Here is a 15,068-nt window from a genome sequence, read left to right on the forward strand (position 1 = left end):
TGGTTTGTTTAGGTTGAGTAGCTTGAACCGTAACACTAGTAATTACTTTGTATAACTTCAGCACATACTTGCACTCTTCTTCAAGGGTGTTACCATTTAAGGAGAGATTCAGAAATAGCTGAATATTGAGCATAATTGTGTTCTGTTTGGCCTCTTGCCTCACTCTGTTTGAGCTGGATCTTTTGGCCAACATATCTTGTGCTTTGGGGTAGTTCCCAGGCTCACAATTTCAGGCGTCTCCGTTCCATTATTTGGTGAATTGATATCACTTCACAATGTGACTAGCCAGCAATTATTCCTGCTCTTGCCAAACATGCCAAAGCTGCTAATTTTGTACTTTGCAGCTGCAATTTATCTGTAATGAATCAACTGATAAAATGAAAAACGCTGATAACAGGCTCTCACTACATTGTAACATTATCTAGAGTATATGTAGAGTATGTGTTTAACTCTGACTCCAAACAGGCTTGAAAACGTGTAGTGATATTTAACTGTCTCTATTTGCTGAATTGGTCAGTGTTGTTTTAGCAAAGTGTTCTCTATTTAAGTGCTATAAACTGTTGCTGCTGGTGGTGCATCACTCTGCTCTATAAGATCTCTTAAACACTGTAATTGTTTTGTTAGGCTGGTTTCAGTGGAGACTTTGAGTGTCCAATGCTAATGTAGATGTAATTTTAGAGGCTTTTCCATGCTGAGGAGGATTAAATATGTATAAGAAACAAATTTCTATCTGACATGAACAATTTAAGCAGTTCCTTGGATCAATGTACTTGCAGTTTGGCCACTGATTTGGATTCTTTAGTTTAGAGCTTTGAAATCTCATAGGATGATAATTGTGATTCAACCCGACAAGCCACAGGATTGTAGCAGCATTTGAATCTGTGAATAAATTATCTCAAAATAAACTATTTTTAAAATGTTCCACTCCCTTCACATGACTGTAAATGTCGTACTTGCTGACTGTTGGAGTACAACAGTCACCTCGGTATGTCCAGACTGGAGTATTGTTAATGTTAATGAAAATATGCAGTTTACACATGTTTCCTAGTTACAGTAAATTGCCACTCTAAATAGGTAATCATGTTTTCACCTACACTCAGGGAATGTCACATCATAGCATATTTTCATTCGAATGTTTAATCTTTGTTTTCTCTGTCAATCCCTTCAGGTTATGGAGGCCCAAAACTGACTAAATGTATTTACGTTAATGCAGTTCATTTTTTGTTTAGTTTTGTTTAATAGATATTAAAATTAAGGAGAGATTACATCCCTCAAGTCTCCAATTATGTCAAAGACTTATTTCCATTGTGGTTCTTGATGAAGACAACAGATGTGCACTTGATGTAATGAAGCATAGTGCCTGAGAAATGTTAGGTAGCATTAGCAACTCCAACTTTAATAGCATTATTTTGGTTGCTAAAATGGTTTAGCTATTGTTACAAGAGTTAATGTAATGACGCTCCATCAGTGTGCAGTACAGTAGATGATACATAGCAATGCATTCCATTTAACTCTTTCATCTCAACAAGACCATGTCCTGTAAACTGTGAGAATTCACATGATATGCACTGTTTGAATCGGTAAACAATAAGATTTCAGGTTGTAGATAAAAAACACAAACAGTCAGCTCAGATTATAGAAGCATGGCGCTCCCAAAATCCAAACAGTAACTTCAGACAAGCTTGCACTGTTGAGGTATAGGTGCGGCTCGCAGGGGAAGCCAAGAGAAATATGCTTTTTGTCTCAAAGGAGGATAGTTGAGACTACAGGGATCATAGGGTGAACATGATCCATGAGAAGAAGCTAAAAACATTGTAATGTAAACATTGTTATTTTTCTGGTTGGAGAAAATCCTCCACTTCGGTAGAAACCACCAGAAAACTCCAGGAACCAGAAACTTTGAAACTTCCAAATAAAGATAAGTAGCATATTTTATCACTGAGAGAACTGACTGAGTGAGTTTTGTGTCTAATTAAAGCTCAGTATTTCTGTCGTTTTTAATATACAAACAGCACATTTTCCACAGCTGCAAAATCCAAATTACAACCCAGGAAGGAAAGTAATCAGAAGTAACTCATTACATATTCCAGTGGCATCTCAGATAATTGATTGCAGTAAACAACGATGTACTAAATTTGATGTTTTGTCAAAATCAGAATGTAAACTACACAGTTTTTTTGTGGCACAGTGAAGGGGGCAAAAACAAAATTCAATTTCAGTTCAATTACAGTAATGTGTATTAATATGATTAATAAGTCATGAAATTGTGAGTTAACTTTAGTCTGTATTAAACACGTTAAAGCACAAGAGACAATTATTTGTTTTTTCAAATAGATTTTTACATGAATAAATGAATATTTTAACTTTTAACAGTTATACAAATTAAACTTTTAAATTTTAAGCATAAGCACACTTCATACATACAAAATAGTTTGTTTGGGATGTGAGTAAGGTAGAACAGGTCAAATAAGTTTATCTTATTGCAAGTCTGAAGGATTGTCAATAAGTATACAAATAATTATAATGCTTGTTCTAATCTAAAGTGCGTGGAAAAGGAATATTGTCATGTTTAAATAGGAGCCACACAGAGTGAATCTTGAGGATGTACTGTATATTGAATGGATTCATTCTTTTCACAAGTTTACAATGAGTAAAAAAAAGATGCAAAGTTATTACAGCTCATAACTGCAGATGCAAGACATTTATCATCATTAAAGAGTAGAGTTAGAAAAACCAAAGCTATTATAAAATCAGTGATCTGTTCACAAAATGATGTCAATTTGGTTAGATCTTGGTTAGAAATGCAACACTTATATTGATTTTGATGACTTACAAGTTTTTAATAATATCCATAGCTTTTTTCACAAAGTTCTTCTTGAGATTAAAGGGGGACGTGCCCATTTAGTAGCTGCTAGAATATCTCAAGGGATGTTAAACTAATGAGACACTGCCTACTTAAATGAACAGACAGTTGTCACACAGGTGTTCACTTACAGTAATGATCTTGTGTGATTGTTAAAGGAGAACAGCTCTTTTAGCACATCCACATGTATGTTGCTGAAATTGCAGTCTATTCAATAGTTTATAAAAGATTCTGTCAATTATAAAATCCTATAAAATTATTAATAACCCTACAGTTCAAAGTAGTCAAGCTATCTCAAATTTCTGCTTTTTGAAGCCATCAAACGGCTCCACTACACCTCAAAGGCCACCGCTGAATATCAAGTGTGAGTGTCTTTGGATTTGAAGTTTGACCTTTAAGATGGCCCTCTCAATTTGACATTTTCTTAATGTTTTTGCACTGCAAAAAGGTGCTGAAATAAATTAGGTACGGACAGCACATGGCTGAGCAATCACTGGATTTTAAGACATATCTGGCCAGCAGGGGGCATTAAGGTACATGAATCCAAAAGGTCACAAATGAGCTCAGGTTGTCCTTGATGCCAACCATAGTGGGGGATTTGTTCAGGTCCATTTCTTTATGAGGGCAGAAAAGTTTTTCACTCAGCCTCATTAAATTTCATGTTCCCCATCCACTTCTGAACAGATATATCATTTAAGTCAAATTTTTAAATAATTATTAATCAGTGGGAAAATCTGAAGTCAAACTTCTGTAGAAGCCAGTAGAGGATTTTCCAATGCTGCTGCAGTTTCAATGCTGCAATGGAAGGATAAACACCATTCATCTCTTATTTATAGTTATTCCCTCATTTGGTATTTTGATGATTGTGGTGAAGACTGCTGTCTAACACATCCAAAATCTCCCATAGGTGTTCAGTTTGGCTGAGATCTGGTGACTGTGAAGGTCATAGCATATGATTCATATCATTTTCATACTCATAAAACCATTCAGTGACCCCTCGTACCCTATGTGTGGGGGCATTGTCATCCTGGAAGAGACCAGTCCCATCATGACAGAAATGTTTCAACATAAAATAAAGGTGATCACTCAGAACAACTTTGTATTGATTTGAAGTGACACTTCCCTCTGAGGGGACAAGTGGACCCACAGCATGCCAACAAAAGGCCCCCCACAGCATAACAGAGACACCGAACCCTCTCATTGTAGGGGTCAAACATTCAATCTTGTACCGTTTTTTCCTTTAATTTGTCACCAATCTTTATATACCCTTTGAGCTCTGGGTGAAGTGAGATGTGGATTGTGCAAAAATGGCTCCAGCTCAAAATCAATAAAAAGTTTCAAATTTGTTGACAGTGCAAGACCTACAATGCATCATTTTAAACATTCAGCAGGCAGTATGGCATTATTTCAATCCAACGACAAACTATAGCAGCCATTGATTTTCCCACAGGACATTTTCAGTGCATCGTTCACAGACCTTGAGGCAATTTCTGTCTTTACATACTCATTTTGAGTGGACGAGCTTATTCACACACACATCCCATAGTGGAGATCCCAAATATTTGATAAAAACCAGATATGCGACCCTGATTACACAGTATTACACAGTAAATTACACAGTATAACATTTCTTGATTTTTCTATTTGATTGACTGTGAACCATAAAACTTCCCTTGGATTGGTGTAGGGAAAATAGCATAAAAAACACTGTAAAAGAAGAAGAAAAATTAAACTTTAGAACATGCAAGTTCAGAAAAAAGAACAAGAAAAAGGGAAAATGGAAAAAATATGAAGTTTTTTTTGGTGGATTTTATTTTAACCATTAGACTGACAAACCTACTGAAGCATTTTGTTGTGAGCCTGCAGTAAGAATAAATAACTACACCTGTGTACCTGATGAAAAAGACAGGGAAAAAGTGAAGGATTAGATAAAATAATAAAAATGAAGGTCAGAAAGGAAGAAAAATGGGTATGAATAAGGAATATATGTTTTTTTTAAATCCGTTTGTCAATACATTTCGAGAATAACAATCTAGAAACTAGTGTAAACCACTGTTTAGAAAGATGTTCAGGTTCTCCTCTATGTTGATGGACTGGTTTATATTAAATTAACACAAAGACCTGCAGTGAATGTAGAACATCTGAGGGGCACTCCTTCTTTTACAGTTGACATAAATCCAGGTAAAACAACGAGGAGATTTAGATAAAGAAAGTGAGGATTTTTAAGCTTTGAGTCAACAAAGGCTTGGACTGACATGTACAAATGAAGTTCAAGAAGATTTCAGGGTGAAACCAAATCCCTTCCACCATCTCTACCCCTAGAGGTCACTGTGCACCAGACGTCTTACTGCACACAATAAGAGAGCGGCACCACACTCACATGATCTCTCACATCATCATTTCTGGTCTCCGCTGGCTGATGTTTAAGTTTACAGGCCGGGTTCCTGATTTAAAGCTGTACTTAAACCACGCAGTGCTGTGTGAATGATGAGACCACCGAAGGAAGAGGCTCTTTCCACACCTTGATGTTTACCTTTCCTGTCAGCTTGTTTCCACAAAGGCAGCGAAGACCCCGACTGTTTGGGTCAGAGGGACTGCAGCTGGGGGATGTTCTGCATTCTCACCTCAACACCTCCCTATGTGGTGGGGGTGAACGGGGTGAGGAGACATCTAACAGCTGTAGACACGCTCCACCTGCCTCATCCTGCCTTACACATCGATAAAGTCCAAGGAATCTTTATTTTAGCAAGTCATTCCGTCTGTAACATGACTCATAACTCAACAATAGCCCCAAAAAAAAGACAGAATAATTGAATTGAAAGTTCTTTCTTGACCCTGCAAACAGTTGAGAAATCAATCTCACCACAAACTTAATTTAATAGCTGTGCTGGAGCTTTCTTTTGTATTATATTGTCAAGACAGAATGTGGGCACTACTTTGAAGAGAATGACAGTCTGTCAGTTAGTTCCAAAAAGTTACAAAAAAGAACCAAAGAAGTACCAAAATACATAATATAAAATAACAGTAGCATTGTAAGAGTACTAAATGTACAATATGAAATAATAGTACAACAAATACAGATTATGAACATTTTAGGATATACCCTTATGTATAAATACCAAGATAGATAAGTGAAAATGTCTATAGAAGTCTATAGAAACATGAATCACTCATTCATTGCACTCCAAAGCCAATTCAGTATGAAAACAGCATTTAATTGTACACAGAATCTGTAGTAAGCATGTTTGCCAAAAGCTTTCTGAATGTTTCAGCAGTACAACAGTTAGCTGAATCCAGTAAAAGTATCAACAATGCCTGATCCTCTTCGTCTGCTGGTCAACAGTGTAACTGGAGCAGAAGTGTGCTTTGCCATGGCTGCGCTGATAGGACTGTGATAGGTTGTAAATGTGTGTGGGTCGTTACATTTGCATTTCAAAGAACCCTTGTTAGATTAAGCCACATAGCTGTCTATAGTCAGTGATGGGTTAAAAGGCTCATTGCTGAAAACAATGTACTGTTAATGGGTGACTAATTTTGAATGGACAATAGGAAGTGAACACATCTGATGGGAGATAACTGGGAGTGAAGCTGCAGGGGGAAATGGGTATTTTAGATAGAATGATACAGTTTGGATTGAAAATTGTCTGAGCTTCTCTGCTTATTGTCATGATCATTTCTCTCACGTTTTAGTATTTGTAAATGGTTATATTAAAACCTACAGTACCAGTCAAAAGGTCAGACGCACTCTCCCATTCCCTTGAATAAGAAAGTCCGTCCAAACGTTTGACTGGTACTGGTATTATTTTTTTTTTAAATGTCATTAACACTCTGAGTGACCCTGCATGCATCTATAACTGTAAAAAAAAACACTATATAAACATTTGGGGGAGATTAATGGAGGAGATTATCAGTTATGATTGGGTAACATCCCAACAATTGTCAGGGTTAGCCAAATCAGCCTGATTATCAGTGTGTGCTCAGTAGCACCCAGCCCCCCACCCCCCACCCCCCCAAGCCAACTTTTATCCTCCACAAACCTCCCGCTGCTTGTCTCCTGAATGCGTGCCCTCCTCCTCTCACCTCCTCTGTTTGTCCATTCTGACCTATTGTTTGGTGACCAACGATGCACGGCATTCATGCTTGGCTTGAGCTTTTTGTTCCGGAGTGGCGAGAGATACCTGGCCGACCACCCGAAAAAAACTTTTATGCATGGGAGAGTAAAGTAAATAAGTGATGCTTTTCTTTAATATTCATTATTCAGTATTTTGGCTAGACTCAAACACCAAAAATCAGGATGTTTAAACTCCTTTGAGTGTTTAAAACTATGGAAGCAAAAGCAGTGAACATGATGGAAAGAAGGAGAGACTGATCTCTGACCTTCATACAGTCTTTGTATATTATTACATGAAACCTTCACAGCATTTCAAAATGTCCACATTTTTTTGGCACTTCTGCTTCTGCAGCAATTACCGTATATATGAACACTTTAAACATGGCTTTATATAACAAACAAAATTCCATTTTACATTTTACTTCATTAAAATGTAGGGGCTCCAAAGTGTACACAATCTGACTCACCAAAGATATCGAAAATACTCACACAGCTTCTATTACTGCCTCTTAATTCAGCAATGTATTTTAAAGCTACTTCATATTTCAGGCAGTGCTTATCCATCAACCAGTTGTTTGTCTGTGGAAATAGCTTTATTGACTTTCTTGCCTAGACTTAAATGAGAAGATTGATATCACTCTGAGACAGTATATATGAAGCTACCACCAGCAGACAGTCAGCTTAGCTCCAGGAACTGACTACACCTGTCCATGAAATAATCCAGAACCCCTTATAAAACTACAACATGTCAGTTTTACACATTGGTTTGTATACATATGTTATAAATGACCTCTTTATCAGCACTAGAAGCTTCCAGACACTTTTATGATCCATTTAGCATTAAGGTGCTTTTCAATATGAAACCTGTCTGGCCTTCATATGTCAAATTGCAAATGGAAAGATTTTACGAATAAAACTCAGCCTATTTGTAAAGTGGTTTTGTGACTAAAGGATCTGAATTCTGGTTTAATATCTGCACAGAATTATCATTTTGAACAGTCATGTCTGAAATGTGTTTTACGCTTTGGTCACCTGGTGGTCTGTTGATGTGTGAGTTGATGTGTTGAGTTAGATTTCTATAACCTAAATATACTGATGTACCCCCCCCCCCCCCCCTCCTTCCCCCAACCTCCCCCGCTGTGTTCCTTCCAACTGTTTGAACAGCTGGGCTTTCTTTATCACTGCTGGGACCCACCGCTGATTCTTCCTGGAGGGAGGGGTAAGTGAGGTGAGTATGTGAAGGTGGGGGGTCCTGAGGGTTGGAGGCTCTCAGCAGGAAGGAGGCCTGGTGTGTGACTACCGCCTTGTTTAACAGAACCCAGTTGAAGTCAAGGTAGAGACACACACCATCAGTGAAAGACCTCCCAGCACTGTGTGTAAGAGTATGTCTGTATCTCAAAAGATCATGTCGTCAGGAATTTGATCATTATGCCAATAAAATATGTGCAAGAAATTGAGATTCCAGGAGCACAAAAGTCTGTCCTTCAAGCAGAGGATCTGTGCTTCAGTAAGCCAGTCGAGGCCCTGATCTGTCACTGAGGAATAATTATTTTAATTAACTCACAGAAGTAGTCCAAGAATTAAACTTTTAAGTTGGTAACTTTGCAGTCATTTCAGAGAAAGTGTTTCAATTTCATGCATGAGACAGCTGAATTTCATCCTATTTCAAGGTGATGCCACATTAGCACCAAACTCCTTACATTTCTCATTCCTTTCCATTGAGGTATTGAATACCTGATATATAATATCAGGTATAATATAACATATCAGGTATAATATAACATATTAATGGCGTGTTTTTTGTTTTATAGTTCAGTGTCAGATTTCACCTGTTGATGGATTATTGTATTAGTGATATTGCATTGTTTGTATTTGTTGTAATGTTTAGTTTGCTTTTGGTAATTGCTCATCCTGTCTGTACTGGCTGCTAAGAAATCTCCAGTCAACAAGATTCAACATAAGTAATGGGGGGGAAATCCACAGTCCTCATTCTGTGTAAATATAAAGTTCAGCTGAAGCTAATATCAGGGTTCATCAGTCTGAGTTACACAAACTGCATAACTTGTGTATGGAAACATTGTCTGTGGAAGCACAAAGACGAAATGTGAGCGTGCCCATACGAAACAGGCAGAAACACTTATTTAGATGTGCTTGGAAGACACTTGATATAAACTAGTCCATTTGAAGCACACTGAACCTTTTAATGTGTCTATGCCTGTTTTTCACTCACTCTCTTTAGTAAAGATGAAGTACATTCAGCTGTTTATTGTGAATGTCAGACAAAGGTAGTTTTTCTCTCATAAAAGGATTTTTAATACCTTTGTTAGTACACTCTTAGTCAAATTATGCTTGCACCTTGTTCTTCTACTTCTATTGCTTTATATTAATGCCTGTTTATTTTGTCTATCCGTGAGCATCAGTATGTGAAACACGCATACTTGCTAATTAAGTCCAGCACCAGAGTATGTTGTGAAGTAAATGTCAGTGAGGGAAAGTGCAAAAGGTTGATTGGGAAGTTAAATTGGATATTGAACTGACTGGTCTGCATTTCGGTCAGTGTGTCTGCGTGCGGCAGGGTTATTATTGGATAAAAAGCATGCCAGTCTAATAAGAACTAACAAATACAGGACAATTGGGTTACAAATGAGCTGCAATTCCACCTCAGGGTGAAAGATAATTACAATCAATACAAACCTCAGGCTGAAGTCCTATATACGCTGACCTTGAACCCAAGGTGAATGGCTTTCTGCTGTGTTTACCGCTGTTTTTCACATTAGGATAAATTATATTGATATTAGTAATGATTTCCATGTTAGGAGTGAGATTTCCCTTCACACCTGTGTCAAGAGCAAGATAGTGAAGTTCTGATCAAGGGACCTGCTCAAGTTGTTGAAAAACAGCTTGATTCTCTGGCAGTGTGTGTGTTTCGAGGGGGGTAAAATTATGGGGTGAAAGGACGCATTTTGACACATCATGTGGCCATCAGTCTCTCGGCCACCACACTCCAAGCCATAGTAAGTTGTCCCATTAATTATAAGAGGCAGGCATCCCAACCGGGCTGCACACACTGCCTCATTTGTTCCCGCTGACCGGTTCACACAGCAGACATTTTGTTTCGGGCTGTGAGTCTTGTAATTGGCGGCGGCCACACAACGCAGACCTTAACACGGGCCACTTTGGAGCCTCTCAGCCACCCGTCAACATCAACCCCACACAGGCACAGGCTTGACAACATGTACACTGTTCTGACGCTTAAAATGCTCCTGTGTTTGGCAGCGAGAACATGAATATCGCTCGACACCTGGACCGAGCCTGAATGCAGCTCAGTCCACAGATCTTCTACTACACAGACATGATGCACAAGTGTTTTTTTAATTAACAGCCTGAAACTTTTTCCAGCAAATAACTGTCTGAGACTGCTGTCACAGGTGTCATGTTGCTCTTTTCTCCCCTAAGGAAGTGATGCATTTTATGTTTTATGGTTTGTTGTGAATTAATAGCCAGACGCCCACCTCGTTAAACTCATGGAGTGTTGAAGACAATCAACAGTCAGAACTTACCGGGTTTAATTATAGTTTTTTTGATGGGGGTAGGGCAACAACCTTTTAGCACAACACTGGCATATAAACCTATAACGTTGATATGGTGAGCTGTGTTAGCAGATAGTTGCTTATTTGCACATTCAGCAGAAACAGCAACAACATAGTACTAGAAACTACTACATTAGGAATTGTGTCTTTGGCCACTGAACTAAGGTAACCAATATTCACCTAACTTTAAGCTCTGATTTGGTCTCCAGTAGTGTATAAGTAGTGTAAGAGATTACAAGTGGCTGTTCCTAGTAACAAAAAATAGAACATGATTAGCTGTCACCAAAAGAGGGGAAATACGATTCCAGGTAACTCTAAAGTTGTCTACCTACATGTCTTCTTAGCTGGCTTGCTAACATTAACACTACTGTACTGGTAAGGCTACATTCAGCAATCACCCAGTTTTTTTCAGTTCATTTCTGGAGGATGTGAGAGTAATGCAGCTTCAGTGAGAAAATTAGACTTCATGCTAATGTTAAACTAGTAATTGCCTGTAAATACCTCCAAACTGTAAGGTGGCTGCTCATAAACCACAACATCTTGTTTCTTTACATGTTAAACACAGAAGATATTGACAGTATTAATCATGTATGTATACTTGTCCTAAAACTGAAAAATAATGGTGGTTTCAATCTGATGTGTCAATGTTTTCAGCTCTTTTCTGCTCTTTTATGTAACCAATATCTCTTAAAAGCACATATGCCCACACAGGCATACCTTCCATGCCACTCCGCCTCTCAGCTGTATGTTGTTACTGGCACAGAGTGATACCTGGAGCTAGGCATGCTGGGTAGGCATTTTTCAGCATCCTTACTATTCTGAGCATAATGTCTGGTGGCCAGCCTCACACAGCATTACCAGTAACAGCAAGCTGGCTGCCAACATTTGTACGTGTTTCACACAAACTGTGGAGGCTCTGGCACCGTTACTCGACTGACAGACAAGACAGACTTGCAGCTCCACATACCTTCAAACTATTCTCCAAACTGTCTGAGGGTGGGTTGGGGGAAGGGGTGCAGTGAGGGGGTACAGAAGGTGTTTCACAGCCAGAAAAACATCTATCATGCAGGCGCCGCTGTGACCAAACAAATCAGCGGAGGCTAGAAAATATGATTTCACCAGGAGAGGAATGTGGGAGCTGAGGCACGCTGCAAGGTTGGTGTACACTGTATATGCTGTACAGAAAGAAAGCATGGTGGGATCAGTGGTGTTGCTAGTGGAGAAAGGTGAAAGGTGGTGATGATACTAGGGGCTACAGCTGGCAAAGGCGTGCATAAGGGGCCCTTATAAAATCCAAGGGACCCACAGTGGTATTCTGTGGGACTGAAATGCCTTTGCATGGAACATTTAAGTTTGTTCAAAACTTTTGAGGGGGAAAAGAAAGAAGAATGAGCAAGTAGGAAAGTGAATTTATCTTAACCTACAGGCTAATTTTTTTTACTTCTTACTTCAAAAGGTTTTCTTCTTGGGTTCTACATTAAATCACTGGAAAAGATAGAGGTGTTGTAGGCCTCAGCAGAGGAGGCCATAAGGAAGCAATCAGCCCATCGATGAGTGGGTCTTTTGGGATTGTGTGATCCCCCCTCTGCTCTCCAAAATCCTTCAGGAGTCTGCAGGGATCTAATCAATCACTACAAACGGCAAAATTCTCCAACATGCCGTTCCTGCCCCAGATTCCTGCTAAGTTTGTGTTTTTGTTTGTTCTTTCCCCACTGAGAAGTCAGCACACTGAGACTCTGAAAAAACAGCAGATTCCTTGAAGAACATTAGTTATTATCGGCGGTGTCCATCAGAGGAGTCTGATGGGACTTTTCCCTCTGTAGTTATTCAGCTGCAGACACTGTATTTGATTTCATTATGTTTCAGCCAGTCTATAGTGGATTAGCTAAATGGAACCACACCATATGGCTCTTATTTCAAATTGAATCATATGTCCAAATTGAATTAAACTGCTTCTCATACAAATGAGGTATAACGGTGATGTAAGAAACTATGACAGCAGCAAATGAAAATAAGGTTTTCATTATTTTTCAGACCTATATTAGATCACCTTGCTGTTCATGCACGTTCTGTCACTTGAGTACAGAATCGATACACTGTTCTACAGCCCTGTTTCTTTCTAGCACAATCCAATTTATTGATGGCTTTTAATTGAAAATTGGTCAAGATAACAGCAAATGGAGCGACAGGAAAATGTTGCATGCTGAGTTTTGCTATTAGAAAAGGTACATGGATAAGCAATGTTAAATAAAACAAAAGATTTCTGGTTACATTGTGATGCTGAATGCTAAAAAATGTTTTTACCATGTAAGAATGAGCATGCATATGTCGCCCATGGTAGCATACTGACTCTTATAACCTGTAGAACTGAGGGGTTTTCACTCTCTGCAGTTGTCCTATTTGCCCTTTTTTGAATACAAATGAGTTTGTTTCCTGACTAAAGGACCAGTCTCACACCTTTGAGCAGCTGTTACACAGACAATAAACCATTCACAATACAATGTTCACAAAACAATAGAACTGCTTATCACCAGTCACCTGCATTGTCAGATCAAAAAAACAGCACCACACCAAAACCATTCATTCTGCTGATGTGTATTTAACCAAAGTGTTACCTGGTACTGATGGATGATGCAGAATGTTTATTGTAAAAACAGCAACATCAAATAATCATGTGCAATTTACTGTTATAAGTTGATGGTGATCAGAGTGATGTGCAAAAGTATCAAAATGAGGAATAAAGTATTGCGCTCAGAGTATTGCTGCATCCAGAATCTTATGTAATAGCGTAAAAGATATCATTGTAAAAAACGTTATAATGCAAAATAACTAATAACACAGTTGTTCAATGTAGTGAAGCAAAGGTAAAGTCTCACAAAATTAGTTGCTTGTTAGTTCAACATTTAGCACAGTTCTAAGTTTTCACTAACTGGATATCACTAAAATTACTTGTTTGCTGATATATTACCTGTTTAAATAGAATTTAAAAAAAATCACCTTTATAATAACAATGTAACCGTGTAAGTTTGTAATCACATTTCACGCACAAAACATAATATATCTAAAATTACCACATGTTATGCTAATAACGTTAGCCTCAATGATCGAATAACGTTAGCATCTTAGTTAGGTTAGCATCTTGGCATCATTGGATATTTCCCTCCACTTAAAAAATGTTCTTGTTGCTACAGTTGGGTATTTAATATTTCACTGTGTAGAATGAGGAAGAGAAGATATCATTTGAACTTTTTTGTGGAAAAACCATATTAGACAAATTATTGTTCAAAGTATTTTTAAACATCTTAGAACATGTCTGTAGAGGACCTTTAAAGTGTATTCTACAACTCACATAATCCATATTTCATACAGACATTTACTAAGTAGGGTTAGGGTTATGTTAGAGGTTGACATTCCTTAAGTTTTAAAGCAACTAGATTTAATTAATAACTAACTTGAAATTATTAGTTAAGAATTCAGGTACTATAACTAAACTTAGTAAATGAATTTTGTTTTCTTAAATGTCATCTAGACCTTTTTGTTATCTTTTCTTCATTTTAACATATGTATTAATTAAAAGATGGAGTCTGCATATCTTTCTCAGAAGATATGCAGACTCCATCTTTTAATTAATACGGAGAGATAAAGATAAGTACTTATTGGTTTTGGCACCTACTATGATGCATACAGAGTGACTCATTGACATTTATTTTTTATTCAGTTAACATCGAGATCTGTCTGACTTTCATCTGCATGTTAACAGAATAATGAGTTTGTGCCCTTACTGAGAAGAGGAAGTGCCAGCGGACAGTGAAAGTATGACCTTGGTCAAACAGGAAACTGTTCAACACTTTGCCTAGGGGGAAACTGACACATCTGTTTGGGCATGAATATCCCATGAAGGGCCTTTTAATGTGGAAATGACAAAAAAAGACCCCCAACCCTCTCATTACATTGCAAATGAGAAAATATCAGCCTGCTTTCAAGTGCAGAATGTCAATTAAAGCTTGTTAGTGACTTTACCTTTAAGGTGAATGAGGTTGTTTTGTGTTTTTCAACAAGGAGAAATGTGACCTTCTGTCTAATTAGCACTATTCATGAATTATGTGCACACCAATTCCTGCTGGGAGGAAGACATCACTCAAAAAATAGGTTAAAAAATACTTATTTATGTTGCTATTTTCCTGAAACATCTAATTTTAAGCTTCTATCATGGTGACAAAACTTGTTTTTATCACTGGTGTCAAAAAAATGTGAAGTGCCTAACAAATAAAATGTATTATTATTTATTATTATCATTATTTGTAGTTGACATTGTGTGTGAAGTGCTACTGTGTGGAACTTTGTATTAATAATCCTGTCTGTTTTTTGCTTTGTACTGTTCTGTTATTGTGCATATGTTTCAATTGGGACCAGCCAAGGGACAGCAAATACAAATGAGCTGTCAGCTAACTGAGCTATACAGTACATCAAGCAGTCACATTCATATTTAACACTGTACATAGTC

General features: G+C 37.8%; 1 protein-coding gene across 1 annotated transcript in view; it reads right to left on the reverse strand.

The window, feature by feature from the left end:
- The window catches only part of LOC134004461 (mitogen-activated protein kinase 12-like), a 424,476-nt gene that overhangs the window by 198,232 nt on the left and 211,176 nt on the right, over positions 1-15,068 (reverse strand). The gene's annotated exons all lie outside the window — the stretch shown is intronic.

The sequence above is a fragment of the Scomber scombrus genome, chromosome 22 (genome assembly GCF_963691925.1).
Source record: "Scomber scombrus chromosome 22, fScoSco1.1, whole genome shotgun sequence".
Classification (NCBI taxonomy): domain Eukaryota; kingdom Metazoa; phylum Chordata; class Actinopteri; order Scombriformes; family Scombridae; genus Scomber; species Scomber scombrus.